The sequence below is a fragment of the Aethalodelphis obliquidens genome, unplaced genomic scaffold, assembly GCF_003676395.1.
Source record: "Aethalodelphis obliquidens isolate GAN/ISIS:26980383/991018 unplaced genomic scaffold, ASM367639v1 scaffold10, whole genome shotgun sequence".
In the NCBI taxonomy this organism is placed as follows: domain Eukaryota; kingdom Metazoa; phylum Chordata; class Mammalia; order Artiodactyla; family Delphinidae; genus Aethalodelphis; species Aethalodelphis obliquidens.
The window spans coordinates 24071904-24083016 of NW_020837954.1; positions in this window are offsets into that span (position 1 = coordinate 24071904).

Sequence of the window (11113 nt, forward strand, 5' to 3'; positions counted from 1 at the left end):
GTTTAGGCAGCCTCATCCGAGCATCCAGTTCACTGCTATCTATCCCTCCCAACACCTCGACCACAGAGAATGTTCAAGGAGATATGTTCTCTTCAAGATCTTAATTTCAATTATTTTGGATGTATATACCCAGAAGTGGTATTGCTGGATCATATGGTAATTCTATTTTTAATTTTTTGAGGAACTCCCATAATAAATTTCAGAAAGGCTGTACCATTTTACATCCCCACCAACAGTGTACAAGAGTTCCATTTCTCTACAACCTTGCCAATACTTGTTATCTTTTGGGTTTTTTGATAATAGCCATCCTAAAAGATAGCTTTGATTTGCATTTGCTTGATGATTAGTGATGTTGAGCAACGTTTTATTTGCCTCTCAGACATATATATGTCTTCTTTGGAGAAATGTCTACTCTAGTTCTTTGCCCATTTTTAATCAGGTTATCTGAGGGGTTTTTTTTTACTATTGAGTTGTAGGAATTCCTTATATGTTTTGGAAATTAACTCCTTATCAGATATATGGTTTGCAAATATATTTCTCTCATTCTACAGGTTGCCTTTTCACTCTGTTGACTGTTTCTTTTGAATAGATTTCATATGTTGAACAGCTTTGCAATCCTGGGATAAATCCCACTTGATCATGGTATATTATCCTTTTGTATGTTATTGCTAGTATTTTGTTGAAGATTTTTACATCTATATTCATAAGCGATATTGACCTTTAGTTCTCTTTACTCATGATGGCTTTGTCTGATATTGGTATCTGGGTAACAGTGGCCTCATAGAATGAGTTGGGAAGTGACCTTCTTCTATATTTTTGGAAGAGACTGTGAAGAATTTGTATTCATTCTTCTTTAAAATTCATAGCATTCACCAGTGAAGTCTCCTGGGTCATACTGAGACAAGTTTTATGGCCTAACATATGGTTTATCTGGAAATGTTCCTTGTGCACTTGAGAAGAATTTATATTCTGCTATTTGGAGGTGGAGGGTTCTGTTTATGTCTTTTAGGTCTGGTTGGTTTATATTTAGTGTTGTTGAAGTCTTCCTCAGGGACAGTTTCTACTGACTGCTTTTTCCTATAAATGGGCCATAATTTCCTGTTTCTTATGTGTCTCATAATATTTGGTTGAAAATAGGACATTATAAATAACATAATATGGCAACTCTGAAAATAAGATTTACACATACACACACACACACAAACACACCCCGGGTATTTTGGTTTTGCTATTTATTGTTGTTGTTGCTATTGCTATCTATTTGTTTAGTGGATTTCCTGGACTATAAATTCTGTAAAGTCTGTATCCTTTGTCCTGTGCAGTCCCTGAAGTCTCTGCTTGTTTAGCTTAGTGGTCAGCTGATGGCTGAACCGAAATTTCCTTGAATGCCTTGAACCAGTAAATCTCCCAACCTTTGCTGAGAGGCTATGCGCGTGTGTGTTGGGGTATGACTTCAACACTCTAGCAGTTTGAAAATCTGTCTCAGCCTTTACTTCCTGAAGAGCCCCTGGAGGTGAGAAACTAGAATGTTCGCAGTTCTTTCCTGGGCACTACACAGCCCTGCACATGCACATGGCCTTCTACAATCCCAGGGAATAAGTCAGAGCTTTCCCAAGCCCCCTCTGTACCTCTCATTCCCCATATTTTACTATTAAGTTTTCTGGCCAGCCTCTTGTTTGCCCCAATTGGTATTATTGTCTCAGGTAGCTGGACATTAAACAATTGCTACTGATTATTTTGTTTTTGACACACATCCTAGGTAAAAGGCTTTTACACTAAGTGAGCTTTAAGAGAAATCAAATGGAGAAAAGCCCTGTGAAGTGGTCCTTCCCAAGGACCTGCTAGACAGATCAAATACTAAAAATTCCCTGGGAATGGGGTTTTAGGGAAGCTGCATATCTTCCTCTTCAGTGGCTGGAGGCTACTAGTTTCCCTAACTACAATGTTTGCAAGGCTGCTGGGTTTCAAGGCTACCGTAGAGCTTGGAAAAGGGGATGCAAATAGAGCAAGTTAAAATGCCACAAAGCTTGCTGTTCTTACAGAGAGTTGGTCATTTTTATTGAATAAATAACTCTCAGATTGCTGCAAGTCTTTGGTTAATTTTCATAGTTCTAAAAAAGTTGATTTTCATAATTGTTGCCAGTGTTTCTGTTGCTTTTATGGAAGAGATGATTTTTGGAGTTCTTACTACTCCACTCCGAAGGTGCATCTAATAGCCTTTTCAAAAAGTGGTGTTTGAAAGGACTTATATCTCAAATCTATAAATAACTCTCAAAACTAATTTTAAAAATCCAATTTTTTAAAATTGGGGAAATTTTTGAACAGACACTTCATCAAGGAAGGTATATGGAGGGCAAAAAAAAGTACATGAAAAGATGTTCAACATCTTTAGTCATTAGGGAAATGTAAATTGAAACCACCATGAAATACCACTACACACCTACTAGAATATCTAAAATTGAAAAAGAAAGGAAGAAAAAACCCTGACAATACGAAGTGCTGGTGAGGACGCAGAGGAACTGGGGCTCTCATACGCTGCTTGTGGTTGTGCAGAATGGTACATCCACTGTGGAAAAGGTTGGCAGTTTCTTATAAAGTTAAAAATACCCTTACCAGACAATCCAGCAATCCTACTCCTAAGTTTTTACCCAAAAGAAATAAAAACATGTGTCCATATAAAAAACCTGTATGTACATGTTTTTAACAGAGCTATTCATAATTGTCAAAAACTGGAAAAAAACCCAACGTCTATCAACTGGTGAGTAAAATAAAAAGGAACAGACTACTGATATATGCAGTGATACATTTGAATATCTAATGGATTGTGCTACCTAAAATAAGCCAGCATCCAAAGGTTACATACTGTATGATTCCACTTCTAAGACATTTTGGAAAAGGCAAAACTATATAATAGGAAAATAGATTAGTGGTTGCCAGGGGCTGGGGTTGGGGGAGAGGAATGACTACAAAGAGGCATGAGGGCACATTCAGAATGAGGGAAAAAGGAAATAAAGAGGTTACCTGGCTGTGTGCCTTTATCGATATTCATAGAAACATACACCTAAAAAAGGTAAATTTTACTGTATATAAATTATACCTGACAAACTTGACATAAAAGAAAAAAAACTCCTTCCTGCTCTGAACATCATTTTTCTTGGTTTAATTAGTTTAGTCTAAGACTACCCTATACCCTTGGCCGGTTTCTAAGCTTTATTTGTTTAGCAGCCTATCCAGAGTTAAAATATCCTTCGTGAAACATCCAGCAGTGTCATTACATCATGAGTTGTCGTCCCACAAAATGGGTAAGAGAATTTGACAGGAGAGAGGGGAAAAAAATTAATTTGATAACATAACTACAAGGAGATTCAATATAGCATTTTTATAATAACAAAAAGATAAAAACATGAATGCTGATCAATAGCTGATTGGCAACTGGTAATATAAAACCATATCATAGACTATTATGTAGCCATTAAAATAATTATGTAATTGTAGATCAACATTTATTAATATGAAAAGGTATCGATATCTATAGTATTGATACTTTGTTAAGGTAAAAACAAATGATTAAGTAGTATGCTAGTAGGATTTTATTTTGGAAATGCCTAGGAAAACATCCCCTGAAATGTAAATGCTGAATTCTCTTGGTGGGGTGATTATATTCATATTTATATGTGCAGGATAACCCTCCTAACTGTCTCAAGATCTGCTAGCCTGAGACTGGAGTTGCCTGGGTAACTGACCCCATCCTTGTTTTGCCGCTCTCAGTTCAGGAAAGCTGGAAGCCCAGGTTGTGAGGATCTAGGGAGCTTGACAGTGATAAATAAGCATCGTGTTCAAGCTTAAGTGTGCTTTACTGAACCACACAGAGGAGACCTTTTGTATATTTTTTAATACCAGCGTGGATGAAACGCACCTGGCTCAGATGAGCGTTCCCAGCTCACATTTAAACTACACATGCAGAACTGCTCCAGTCACGGGTATAACAGGCTGAACTTCCAGAGGTTTTAATGGAACCACTGGTCACTCAGACTCCTCACCCACAACAGTGTATCAACTGGGGAGGTCTTTGTAGATGACCTGGAAACTTACACCTCCGTCTGTTCACTGAATAATGTTGCTCTGACCTCTTTCTATAAACTCTAGATTTAAAAAAGCTTGTTTGATTTACCCAAATGTGATCTGTGTCTGATCAATCTGAACCTATTACAATTGACATTTGTTCATTTGGTTAATTTCCATTTGTAACAAAGAAAAGAAAACCCATTTAGTGAGTCTGTAATATTATTCATAACAAGTAAAATGAAAAAGACAATCTGTTGGTTTTAAGATAGAAAGTCTTAATTAAATTAAAATTGACACTTCTCTTTGAACTGAGGATTCTGAGTTCTTTCAAAGATATGCCTCGGGCTTATTACCTATCTAGTATAATTCATTATATTTTTCTATTATAGAATTTATTAAGTGACACAAATTTTGTTTGACAAAAAAAACTTTCACTGCATAAAATAATCTCTGGAGAAAATATTTTTTTAATAATATTCTTTCTAAGCCATCCTAAAAGCAAAGTATGACTTTTAAAGTGGATGTGGAAGACGGGTTATAAAATAAACAACAAAGGGCTTCCCTGGTGGCACAGTGGTTGAGAGTCCGCCTGCTGATGCAGGGGACACGGGTTCATGCCCCGGTCCGGGAAGATCCCACATGCCGCGGAGCAGCTGGGCCCGTGAGCCATGGCCGCTGAGCCTGCGCGTCTGGAGCCTGTGCTCCGCAATGGGAGAGGCCACAACAGTGAGAGGCCCGCGTACCGAAAAATAAAATAAACAACAAAAAAGCTATTGAAAGGACTACAATAAATCAGCTGAGAACTGGGAGAAACATGAGTTGTAGAAACTACTTATATCCATACTAAGCCATCATGGCAGAATGGAAATTATCTTCTTTTTTAGTGTCTGCTTTTACACAAGTATTGGGAGGAAAACTGAAAACACACAAACGTCTACATAAAAACACATGCACCAAAACAAACACACAAAACCAAAATACAGATGCCTACCCAATTAGATTCCCTAGTGGAACTGAAGAGTAATCAGCTCTAATCAAATAATTAAGAACATAGGACGTAAAACATGCCAAATTTGTCTTGATCTCAGATCCAGCACCTTTTAAAGTGCAGACATGATTACTGACTCATTTATATAGTGTGAGTCATATTCCAACTGAACCCACGCCCTGAAAAGCTGGGGGATTACTGCACTGTAGTTTGAGTGCCTGCGGTGTTGAACAAAACAACACAGATACCCAATCCTTCCACACAGACTAATACTTAAAAAGAGTCTTTGTGGGCTTCCCTGGTGGCGCAGTGGTTGAGAGTCCCCCTGCCGATGCAGGGGACGCGGGTTCGTGCCCCGGTCCGGGAGGATCCCACGTGCCGCAGAGCGGCTGGGCCCGTGAGCCATGGCCGCTGAGCCTGCGCGTCCGGAGCCTGTGCTCCGCAACGGGAGAGGCCACAACAGTGAGACGCCCGCGTACCGAAAAAAAAAAAAAAAAGTCTTTGTCTCAATCAACAGAGTAACTTTGAGCTTTTATTTGCCTAACTTTTATTATACATAACACTTTAATCATGGCTATCATACATCTCAGATTTTCAAAACATGTCTGATTTTAAGTGTGCCACTATTACACACCCTGTGCTGCTTTTTAGACGGAAATAAAACGCAGTCTTCCTAACAGCATAAAACAGAGGGCTGTTATGGCAAGGAGGCCTCCTAGGAAGACCAGACACAGCTGAACAGTATAAACTGTTAAAGTGAAATGTAACTGATCCAGTGCCTAGAAGCTCAAAGAAGCAATAATCACCCTAGCCTCATTAGAGTCAAGGCTTCATAACACACGTGTAACAGAACGGCAAGTTCTAAGTACATCTAAGTATCTTAATAACTCTAAACAGGTGGTAGAGGATTGAAAACATGCTTGTAGTATTAATGCTATATAGAAATAACAAAGAGCAGCAGTCTCCAAACTTGTTAATCACATATCTATCCCCTCAGGGAAAAATTGTGAGTATTCACTCCCAGGGCATGTATATTTATTTATATACATATATGCATGTACTATGTATTCATATAGATACATGCATGTAATAGTATGGAAGTACATAGTACTTCTTCCCTACTATTACTTGGCATAATACACATTTCGAATAAGATCATTAATAACTGAGATTACATAGTAGTTTACTCTTTAAACTCTTCTTGATGCTTTTAAACTGTGGTTGTTTTGTGAAGTGATTGATAAAGGGTTAAAATAGGTCAAGGAGTGTCAGCGCAGTGATTTCCCTGTAGTTTCTGGCATTTCTAGTTTATCTTGAGCCAAAATTCTTTGGTTAGAATCTTTTTAAACCACTTGCCCATTTTGTGAGAGTTTTTATTTACATCTAGACGATAACCCATAGATCTACTTAACCAGGAGCACATGAACACAAGGGTTAGAGCACTGACCTGTGGAGCCCCTGAGTCTCTTATCACATCTTTTTTTTTTTTTTTTTTTTTTGCGGTACGCGGGCCTCTCACTGTTGTGGCCTCTCCCGTTGCGGAGCACAAGCTCCAGACGCGCAGGCTCAGCGGCCATGGCTCATGGGCCTAGCCACTCCGCGGTACGTGGGATCTTCCCGGACCGGGGCACAAACCCGTGTCCCCTGCATCGGCAGGCGGACTCTCAACCACTGCACCACCAGGGAAGCCCTCTTATCACATCTTTTTGTGACACCTGACGCGTGACATATATGCTAAGGAAAGGAGCCAATGTCAATCTGCATATTAAATATTAATTTCTTTCTCACATATATAATATACATATAATAAATTTAAATGAAAGTTCTAATATTTTCTACATGAACCCTAACCACTCCCTCTCCCACAATGTACACAGGAGTAATTCTCAACATACGAATGGAAATAGCCAATATACTAATAATTGATATTACTTAATATTGAGTTGCATGTAAGAAGGACCATGTAAGTATTATAAGAAAAGGGCAGGTCACTAGAATACCTCAAACCAAACAACAAAATAAAAACACTCAAGTACCGAATGGACTTGAGGATATGGGGAGGGGGAAGGGTAAGCTGTGACAAAGCGAGAGAGAGGCATGGACATATACACACTAACAAACGTAAGGTAGATAGCTAGTGGGAAGCAGCTGCATAGCACAGGGAGATCAGCTCGGTGCTTTGTGACCATCTAGAGGGGTGGGATAGGGAGGGTGGGAGGGAGGGAGACGCAAGAGGGAAGAGATATGGGAACATAAGTATATGTATAACTGATTCACTTTGTTATAAAGCAGAAACTAACACACCATTGTAAAGCAATTATACTCCAATAAAGATGTAAAAAAAAAACAAAAACAAAACACTTAAGTACCTAAGAACCAGCCTCTATATGAGGTCAATTCAATGGACCCATCCATCATCCTGGAATCTAAACTCTACACTTTCCAGAACCATTCTATAGAAAATGGTCATGACCCTCCATGGTATTGTCCTCAGTTCCATCTCAAAATGTCTTATTTACTTTCACCACTTTCTATCCTTCCCACTGGTACCATCTTTTCCTAAACAATGAATATTTAGAAAATCCATTTCTCAACTAACAGAACTAACACTGTGGAACATTTTCCAGGATCGCTCAATAGACTCTCCATCCAAGCTCTCCATCAACCTTCCCACTATGTCCTTTGTCACCTGGTCTCAAACAAGAACCCGTCCAAAGTAATTACTTATTACCATCTAAATTTAGATCCATCAAACTCCTCTGAATTTTCCCATTTGCCTCAGTCTCTCATACTTTTCAGTCTACAAGACATTTCAGACAGGATATCTTACGGCTTAAACAAATTCAAGGAGACAAAGAAAGCCACTCAACCTTACCTTTACATCCTTTTGCAGTGCCCTAATGGTATCACCACATGCCATGGGCCTCAGAAAGTATCATTTATCCCACATCACTGTCTGCACACATCATGCCGAGTGCTGCCAGCACCTGCTGCTGCTAACTTTGAAACAGCTGAAACTGCACCACAGTCACTGCTGGTTTCTTCCCAGCTTTACTGAGGTATGATTAACAAATAAAAATTGTGTATATTTAAGGTACACAGTGGGATGACTAGCTATACATGTAGATTGTGAAATGATTATCACAGTCAAATTAATTAGCACATCCATCACTTCACATAGTTATCATTTTTTGTGTGTGGTGAGAACACTTGAGACTTACTCTCTTAGAAGATTTCAAGTATAGAATACTGTATTGCTAACTATAATCACCATGCTACACATTAGATCCCCAGAACTTGTTCATCTTATAAGTGGAAGTTTGTAGCCTTTGACCACCATCTCCAAATTTCCTCCACACCCCAACCCCTGGCAATCACCATTCTACTTTCTGCTTCTATGAGCTCAACTATTTTAGATTCCACATGGAAATGAGATAATACAGTATTTGTCTCTCTGTGTCTGGCTTATTTCTCCTAGCACAGTGACTTCTAGGCTTATCGCTATTGTTGCAAACGGCAGGATCTCCTTCTTTTTATGACTGAATACTATGCCACCGTATGTATATACCACCTTTTCTTCATCAGTGGGCATTTAGGGTGTTTCCATATCATGGCTATTGTGAAGAATGATGCAATGAACATGAGAGTGCAGATACCTCTTTGAGGTACTGATTTCATTTCCTGTGGATACATACCCACGAGTGGAATTGCTGGATCACATGTCAGGAGTATTTTTAATTTTTTAAGAAACTTCCATATTGTTTTCCATAATGGCTGTACCATTTTACATTCTTGTATATGCTGTGAATGTATGTGCTCCTTGACCATCTCCACCATTGCTATACTTCAGTCAAGCCTTCTGGAAGTTTCCTGAGGCACTCTCACCCCCAAAAAAGTTATGAATAAATAAAGGCTATTTGACTTCTAAAGAGTTTTTTTTTTTTTTAAGTTTAAATAACCGACATAAACCAAATGTCAACATATACTACATAGAAAAAAATGCTGGGTATGGCCATTTTTCACAGGAAAAAAAAAGTTCATTTTCTTTTTATTTATTTATTTTGGGCTGTGTTGAGGTTTTGTTGCTGCATGCAGGCTTTCTCTAGTTGCAGCGAGCAGGGGCTACTCTTCATTGCGGTGCATGGGCTTCTCATTGCGGTGGCTTCTCTTGTTGCGGATCACGGGCTCTAGGTGTGCGGGTTTCAGTAGTTGTGGTCTGTGGGCTCAGTAGTTGTGGCTCGCAGGCTCTAGAGCGCAGGCTCAGTAGTTGTGGCGCACGGGCTTAGCTGCTCCACGGTATGTGGGATCTTCCCAGACCAGGGCTAGAACCCATGTTCCCTGCATTGGCAGGCAGATTCTTAACCACTGCACCACCAGGGAAGCCCCAAAAAGTTCATTTTTAAAGCCCACATAATACGGGTCATGAAATAATTAAGCAATGATTTTGAGGTGCTGCTGTTTGGAGAAGGCTTTCTGGGGCTTTAGAAAACTTATCAGAGTGGTATGTAAAGTGGGGCAAATCTATTTCTGGCCCAGACTCAAGGAAGGAAGTGACTCTTCTTACCAATGAAGATTTTTAATTTTCTTTCTCAGTCCCTCAACACAGAAAATTCTTATTTTCCACAAAGAGAACAAAGACCCCAGAGAGAATAGTCTCAATGTGCTGAAACAAATAAAGCAGTTAGTTTTTTTCTGTAGCCTGTTTGAGGGAAGCAAAATCTTCTACAGAAATCGATTAATAAGTGATTCATGAGTGTCTTTGTTTTTTTGTTTTGTTTTCTTTCCAGCCTTGCAGCTTGCAGGATCTTAGTTCCCTGACCAGGGATTGAACCCGTGCCCCCTGCAGTGGAAGCACAGAGTCCTCACCACTGGACTGCCAGGGAACTCCCTCATGAGCATTTAAGAAAAGCCCAGGACACAGTGACAAGAGGTGGACAGCCAGGGCACATACTCCAGGACACAAGCATTGGGGCACAAAGAAAAGGATTTGAACAACATAATAGAAATTATATTTTTAACTCTATGGTTTTGGACTATCACCTCTTTGAAGAAGGAGTTGGAAATTTGTTTCAAAAACACTATTTAACCTTATATTTTGTCATATATAAATGTATATAGTAGACTGTTTGTAGATCACATTAATTCAGCAAGTCTCTACAAATATTTTATTACCTGATTTAAAGAGCACTTCCACCAGATATGATGATCCACAGAGTCATATAGTGGATGGGCCTTGCTCTCACTATTGTTTCTCAAGGCCTGACAAACCCAGTTAAGGAGGATCCTTAATGAGCAAAGTCTTAGGCAGGCTGAATCTTGTCTAAGTATGCTACAACTTAGAAAAATAGCTTTCAACAAATAAAATGTAGGTATAAGTTAAAAAAAAAAAAGTACAGAAGTATTTAACGCTAAGAAAAGTCTTTTTTTTTAACATCTTTATTGGAGTATAATTGCTTTATAATGTTTGTTAGTTTTAAGAAAAGTCTTTTGACATCGGTTCAATGTGTCGATGATATACAACAGAAAGATGATATATGACAGAACTATTATGCTTATACTCATGTTCTGGTAAAGGTCTGAATGCTAATGAAAAATGTATCTTTAAATAGCAACTGTCCTCTACCCTCAGGAAGTTGCAGGAAAAAAATTGCCTCAGATGTTATGAATTATATATTGCTCATCTTGAGCTCAGTCAAATTGATCATGTTTGCTTCAGTTGCAATAAAGACATCTTTTGAAATTTCGGATCAGAGACATTTTCTTTCAGAATAAATAAAATCAAGAAATAAACCAGACACTGATTCTCCACCAACTACTGCAGGTAATTTTTCTTCTAAATTGAGACCCCCATCAGGAGAGTGGACCAGTCTTACCTGTGAGGTTACCAAGATGGTGGGTCCAGGGTTTTGGGAACTGGAAGTACAATCTCTTCTAGGATTCTCCTCTTCTCTGAGGCTTTACTTGGGCAGCATTCTCTACCTCAACTACTGCAACACTAGGAACTTCTTCACTCTACCTGCACCAGCTGCAACAGAAAGATTCAGGAAACAAAAACTCTCT